The sequence below is a fragment of the Tribolium castaneum genome, unplaced genomic scaffold, assembly GCF_031307605.1.
Source record: "Tribolium castaneum strain GA2 unplaced genomic scaffold, icTriCast1.1 ptg000088l, whole genome shotgun sequence".
NCBI classification, from domain to species: Eukaryota; Metazoa; Arthropoda; class Insecta; order Coleoptera; family Tenebrionidae; genus Tribolium; species Tribolium castaneum.
In genome coordinates, this window is record NW_026986685.1 from 10,001 (window position 1) to 17,500 (window position 7,500).

Consider the following 7,500-nt stretch of genomic DNA (forward strand, 5'->3'; position numbering starts at 1 on the left):
ACTGCGACGAAGTTTAGCGTTCATTTGACTTTGTACATAGTACAAACGAAGTACGACGTTTGCGAAGTACGACACTCAAAATCATGATTTTCTTGTACGACGTTTATTTGCACTTGCTGTCGACTGCGACGAAGTTTAGCGTTCATTTGACTTTGTACATAGTACAGACGAAGTACGACGTTAGCGAAGTACGGCACTCAAAATCGTGATTTTCTTGTACGACGTTTATTTGCACGCGCTGTCGACTGCGACGAGGTTTAGCGTTCACTTGACTTTGTACATAGTATAGACGAAGTACGACGTTTGCGAAGTACGGCACTCAAAATCGTGATTTTCTTGTACGACGTTTATTCGCACGTGCTGCCGACTGCGACGAAATGCAGCGTTCATAGTACAAACGAAGTACGACGTTCACAAAGTGATGAAGTAAAACGTAAACAATAAATAATAATAATGCAACCCACAATACACTAATTGTGTATTAAAATTGCATAACCTACACGAAGTACGACGTTCAAGAATACTAAAGAATTTTATTTGTGTTGTATATAATGAAAAAACAGCAAATTTTTTTGCAAATTACGTATCTGTAAATAAATGTAAACATTTAGCAACTAATCAAAATTGTTTTTTTTGCCTAGATATTAAAGTAAAACATAAAAATACATTAAATTTATAAAATGCAACCCGCAGCACACTAGATGTGCATTAATATTGCATAACCTTCACGAAGTACGACGTCCAAAAATATTAATTTTTTTTTATATTGAGGTTAAAAGTGAGAAAACATAAATTAATAATAATGCAACCTGCAATACACTTAATATGTACTGATCTTGCATAACCTTTACGAAGTACTACGTTCAAGTATAAATTAATATTATTGTGACTCGCAATACACTAAATTTGTATCAATATTGCATAACCTACACGAAGTACGACGTTCAAGAATATTAAAGAATTTTATTTGTGTTGTATATAATAAAAAAACAGCAAATTTTTTTGCAAGTTACGTATCTGTAAATAAATGTAAACATTCAGCAACTAATCAAAAATGTTTTTTTGCCTAGACATTAAAGTAAATCATAAGAATACATTAAATTTATAAAATGCAACCCGCAGCACAACAGATGTGCATCAATATTGCATAACTGTTACGAAGTACGACGTCCAAAAATATTAAATTTTTTTTTATATGAAGGTAAAAAGTGAGAAAACATAAATTAATAATAATGCAACCTGCAATACACTTAATGTGTACTGATGTTGCATAACCTTCACGAAGTACTACGTTCAAATATAAATTAATATTATTGCGACCCGCAATACACTAAATTTGTATCAATATTGCATAACTTACACGAAGTACGACGTTTAAAAATATTAAATGTTTTATTTGTAGTTTGCATATAATAAAAAAAAAACAAATTTTGATGTAAATTACGTATCTATAAATAAACGTACACATTTAACAATTAAATAAACATAGTATTTTGGCCTAGATATTAAATTAAAACATAAAAATGCATAATATTTATTAAAATGCAACTTGCAATACACCAAATGTGTATTAATATTGCATAACCTTACGAAGTACGACGTTCACGAAGTACGTCGTTTACGAAGTGCGACGTTTACGAAGTACGTCGTTTACGAAGTGCGACGTTCACGAGGTACGTCGTTTACGAAGTGCGACGTTCACGAAGTACGTCGTTTACGAAGTGCGACGTTCGCGAAGTACGACGTCTACACATTAGGGCACTCAAAATTATTGTTACGTTGTACGACATTCAGACGTTCCAACTGCGACTAACTACAGCATTCATTTGACTTTGCACATACGACGAACGAAGTACGACGTTTACGAAGTACGGCGCTTAAAATAATTTTGTTTTTATTAATTAATTATTTTTTTTAAAACAAACGTTTTTATAATTAAATTTTATAATGGTTTAAATATAAAATATGACTTTTTAATATTATCAATATTTAAAATATTTTCTCCCTTTTGTGTGTATGCCTTATAGTTATAGAGCTGTGCGCTTCGGTAGACGTCGCCTGTGGAGCTATGTCAGTGGAGCGGTGCGCACATCCAATACCGAGCGGCTGCCTCGATCGGTGTCGCGCTGGTATACATATGGTAGTGGTGTGTGTCGATGCGTTGAGTGAGGCGATATGAACGGTGTAACGGTTTAGTCGAAGTTTATCATAAATGACGACGACAAAACGACCGATTATGTATACGTTCTGCATTTGCTTCCAATTTATCGACGTTTATTGCACATTTCCGCTATCGAATTCGAATAGGGCTTTGCTTGCGAGATTGCTTTATTTTGTGATTTTGTGGCTCGCCCAGTTCCCCACAGCGAGATTGCGGATGCGGCAAAACGTATTCTCTTACGTTGGCGGTCCTTATGCAATCAAACTTTGTTGAACTAACAAATGTTTGTGATTTAAACAAACAAAAATAATAAATGCGTCAACTCTCTAATATCCGAGCGAGAATATTTATATAATATTCGTAACGTTTATGGATTCGAAAGAATTTCATAAATTCACGTCGCATTCAATCTTGCGAAGAGTGAAGAGAATGTTTGAACTTTTAAATCGGCAAAGGTAAAAAATAATATTATAAATATTATTATTATGCCTTTATTGACCGATATATGTGTTGTGGTGTTTAACGACTACGACGACGATGATGACGATACATTTATCTCTATATCGTACGAAGAAAAGAAGAAACAGCGTGGCGTTACTTTCTTATATGTTAGATTGTTTCGCACAAACGCGCATATTCTTCATCTTTATAAACGATGATGATGAGTATTTTATTCTCTCGTCTGTCTCAAAAAACACAAAAACACAGTTCCCTGGTTGATCCTGCCAGTAGTCATATGCTTGTCTCAAAGATTAAGCCATGCATGTCTCAGTACAAGCCAAATTAAGGTGAAACCGCGAAAGGCTCATTAAATCAGTTATGGTTCCTTAGATCGTACCCACATTTACTTGGATAACTGTGGTAATTCTAGAGCTAATACATGCAAACAGAGCTCCGACCGGAGACGGAAGGAGCGCTTTTATTAGATCAAAACCAATCGGTGGCGGTTTCGCCGTCATCGTACAACTTGGTGAATCTGAATAACTTTACGCTGATCGCACGGTCTCGCACCGGCGACGCATCTTTCAAATGTCTGCCTTATCAACTGTCGATGGTAGGTTCTGCGCCTACCATGGTTGTAACGGGTAACGGGGAATCAGGGTTCGATTCCGGAGAGGGAGCCTGAGAAACGGCTACCACATCCAAGGAAGGCAGCAGGCGCGCAAATTACCCACTCCCGGCACGGGGAGGTAGTGACGAAAAATAACGATACGGGACTCATCCGAGGCCCCGTAATCGGAATGAGTACACTCTAAACCCTTTAACGAGGATCAATTGGAGGCAAGTCTGGTGCCAGCAGCCGCGGTAATTCCAGCTCCAATAGCGTATATTAAAGTTGTTGCGGTTAAAAAGCTCGTAGTCGAATTTGTGTCCCGCGCCGCCGGTTCATCGTTCGCGGTGTTAACTGGCGTTTCGCGGGACGTCCTGCCGGTGGGCTTAGCTCGAGAGGGCGGCCCAACTCAATCCCGCCGCGGTGCTCTTCATTGAGTGTCGAGGTGGGCCGGCACGTTTACTTTGAACAAATTAGAGTGCTTAAAGCAGGCTAAAACTTCGCCTGAATACTGTGTGCATGGAATAATGGAATAGGACCTCGGTTCTATTTTGTTGGTTTTCGGAACCCCGAGGTAATGATTAATAGGAACGGATGGGGCATTCGTATTGCGACGTTAGAGGTGAAATTCTTGGATCGTCGCAAGACGGACAGAAGCGAAAGCATTTGCCAAAAACGCTTTCATTGATCAAGAACGAAAGTTAGAGGTTCGAAGGCGATCAGATACCGCCCTAGTTCTAACCATAAACGATGCCAGCTAGCGATCCGCCGACGTTCCTCCGATGACTCGGCGGGCAGCTTCCGGGAAACCAAAGCTTTTGGGTTCCGGGGGAAGTATGGTTGCAAAGCTGAAACTTAAAGGAATTGACGGAAGGGCACCACCAGGAGTGGAGCCTGCGGCTTAATTTGACTCAACACGGGAAACCTCACCAGGCCCGGACACCGGAAGGATTGACAGATTGAGAGCTCTTTCTTGATTCGGTGGGTGGTGGTGCATGGCCGTTCTTAGTTGGTGGAGCGATTTGTCTGGTTAATTCCGATAACGAACGAGACTCTAGCCTGCTAAATAGGCGTATTTCGACATCCCAAATGCCGGCTGGAGCCGGGTTCGCCCGGTCTCTATGTGCGGTTTTTACTGTCGGCGTACAAACAATTCTTCTTAGAGGACAGGCGGCTTCTAGCCGCACGAGATTGAGCAATAACAGGTCTGTGATGCCCTTAGATGTTCTGGGCCGCACGCGCGCTACACTGAAGGAATCAGCGTGTCCTCCCTGACCGAGCGGTCCGGGTAACCCGCTGAACCTCCTTCGTGCTAGGGATTGGGGCTTGCAATTGTTCCCCATGAACGAGGAATTCCCAGTAAGCGCGAGTCATAAGCTCGCGTTGATTACGTCCCTGCCCTTTGTACACACCGCCCGTCGCTACTACCGATTGAATGATTTAGTGAGGTCTTCGGACCGGTGCGCGGTGGCGTTTCGACGTTGCCGATGTTGCTGGGAAGATGACCAAACTTGATCATTTAGAGGAAGTAAAAGTCGTAACAAGGTTTCCGTAGGTGAACCTGCGGAAGGATCATTAACGTGTAAATGTTGTTGTTTAGTTGTCACACATACACACACATTTTGTCTGTGCTGATCAACAAAAAACACACATACATACACTATTCGTATGATGATCAATTCTCATACAAAATTCTTTATTATGCGTCGAACGGAAAAGCAACAACGGGTCGTCTTGCATTAAGCGGATCTGTTGTTACGTTTTTCGATTTATTTTATAAATCGATTGTAAACGTGCCGTAAACGACGTTTTCAAAGAATTTTTTCGAACATTAACACGAATCAATATTGTCGAAAGATGGTTATGTGCTAACGTTTTATTATTGCTTTCGCAGTGCCGGTCTTAGCGTATTTCCATCATCGTATTCGCTTCGAAAAAAAGTACTAATACACAGTGGTGGTGTATAATTAATGTGCAAGAGATGTTGTTGTTGTTGTTGTAGTATTTGTATATGGTTGGAGTTATTTATAATAACAAACAAGAATGAATGAATGAATAATAATGGTGTCTGCCAATACGATCGTACTTTATGTACACGACTAAAACTTTATACATACAAACCATAATAATAAATAAACTCGAAACAACCAACAACAAAATTAATACGCTACTGTACATACAAATACACATTTATACATACCATCATTTTACTTAACCGATGGTGAGTGATGTTTGAAAAATAAACGCTTAGGCTTACGGTTTTGTAAGCCAGTCTTTGCGTATTTTCTTCATCGTATTCGCTTCGGAAAAAAGAAAATAAAGATGGTGTATAATTAATGTGTAAAAGAGATGTTGTAGTTGTAATTTAATTTGTAAATGGTTGGAGTTTATTAATAAATAAAAGGGGCTGTCTATTCGTCTGTACTTTATGTACAAGACTAAAACTTTATACATACAAACCATAATAATAAATAAACTCGAAACAACCAACAACAAAATTAATACGCTACTGTACATACAAATACACATTTATACATACCATCATTTTACTTAACCGATGGTGAGTGATGTTTGAAAAATAAACGCTTAGGCTTACGGTTTTGTAAGCCAGTCTTTGCGTATTTTCTTCATCGTATTCGCTTCGGAAAAAAGAAAATAAAGATGGTGTATAATTAATGTGTAAAAGAGATGTTGTAGTTGTAATTTAATTTGTAAATGGTTGGAGTTTATTAATAAATAAAAGGGGCTGTCTATTCGTCTGTACTTTATGTACAAGACTACAAAAACGTTTTATAACAATAAAAAGCTCGAAACAACCAATAACAAAATATACTACTACTATACTACTATACATACAAACGCACATTTATAAATACATAAAATCAATTTACTTTATCGATAGTGAGTGATGTTTGGAAAAAAACGCTTAGGCTTACGGTTTTCGGGTACCTGGGTTCCGCATGCGTCGAAGTAATAATTTACTTTAACGACGCGACGAACCGTAGGAATCTAAATAAAAAAGTTTATTAACTTTTTTAGATTCTGTGGGTTTTAAATGATATACGCCCGACTGACGAAGGAACGTTTTGCACTGCCTGTGCTTTTCTTTTGATTCGTTTTTATGTCGACGGACGTTCTTAGAATGCCCACCAAACGACGTATCACACAAAACACCCTACAATTGTATTGTTTGGTAAATATTGTTGTGATTAAGTTTGTAGCTGTGGCGTTTGTTTGAAGAAAACGTCTGGTTTTTCGACATATTTTCTATTTAATAAATATACATAATGCTTATCGCAAAAGGAGCAGAGTTTTATAGACAAAGTTGATAGAGAAAAAAAACCTAATAGATATATATACGTATTTATAAAACGTTAATATCATCGGGTTATTCTTTATGTAAACTTAAACTATAACTGCATACTCTTTTCGATAAGTAGAAACAAATGCCACTTTAATTAAATAAAATATTATAAAATATAACGCCGAACGTTTCTTTCGATTGGTCCGTTTCTCACATATACATCACAATTGTAATAACCTTAAGTAGTTATTTTTGTTGTTGTGTGATGATGAAACGATTTCGATGTGGAACGGTGCGTTATGTAATAATATTTTAAATTTGTTTGAAAAGATTACCCTGAACGGTGGATCACTTGGCTCGTGGGTCGATGAAGAACGCAGCTAATTGCGCGTCAACTTGTGAACTGCAGGACACATGAACATCGACATTTCGAACGCACATTGCGGTCCTCGGATATACTGTTCCCGGACCACTCCTGGCTGAGGGTCGTGTCAATTTCAAAGACTGCTCGGTTTTTGTCTTAAACACAGCGCACAATGTTGTGTAGACAATTACGTCGGAGCGTGTTGGGTGCAAATATGACGCGTTACTATAATTGTTAATTGATTGTCGGTTGTCATAATAAAATATTATGCAACGTAGACAACAATAAAAACAATATAAATAATAACGCGGCATCCTAAAACGCAATAGCGGCTGACATTCTTATTAGTTTGTTGGTACAAGTTGGTTTAGACGTAGCACGTCCGATATTAAAAAGCAGCCACAACGCTTAAATTTCGAACGAAGCGATCGTCGTGTCCGAGACGTTAAAGTTGTTTATATGCATATTTTATGCACTATAATTAACAACAACAACATTCTCGCAACGACGTCAGATCGATGTTTGAAATTGTTTGGAGGCAGCCATATAAACGGAATACGTGTAATTATCGTCTGACAAAATAAAGGCAAATTTATATTTGCGACCTCAGAGCAGGTGAG

At 38.2% G+C, this 7,500-nt stretch overlaps 3 non-coding genes across 3 annotated transcripts in view; all 3 read left to right on the top strand.

The window, feature by feature from the left end:
* Positions 1-2,870: 2,870 nt before the first annotated feature.
* On the top strand, positions 2,871-4,790 carry LOC135267758 (small subunit ribosomal RNA). Its single transcript, XR_010336131.1, has one exon. It is a non-coding gene; the product is annotated as a small subunit ribosomal RNA (ribosomal RNA).
* A 2,058-nt stretch (positions 4,791-6,848) lies between these two features.
* On the top strand, positions 6,849-7,005 carry LOC135267762 (5.8S ribosomal RNA). Its single transcript, XR_010336135.1, has one exon. It is a non-coding gene; the product is annotated as a 5.8S ribosomal RNA (ribosomal RNA).
* A 476-nt stretch (positions 7,006-7,481) lies between these two features.
* LOC135267759 (large subunit ribosomal RNA) overlaps positions 7,482-7,500 on the top strand; it is a 4,037-nt gene continuing 4,018 nt past the window's right edge. Inside the window, exon 1 of the ribosomal RNA XR_010336132.1 lies at positions 7,482-7,500. This exon is cut by the window's right edge and continues 4,018 nt beyond it. This is a non-coding gene — a ribosomal RNA (large subunit ribosomal RNA).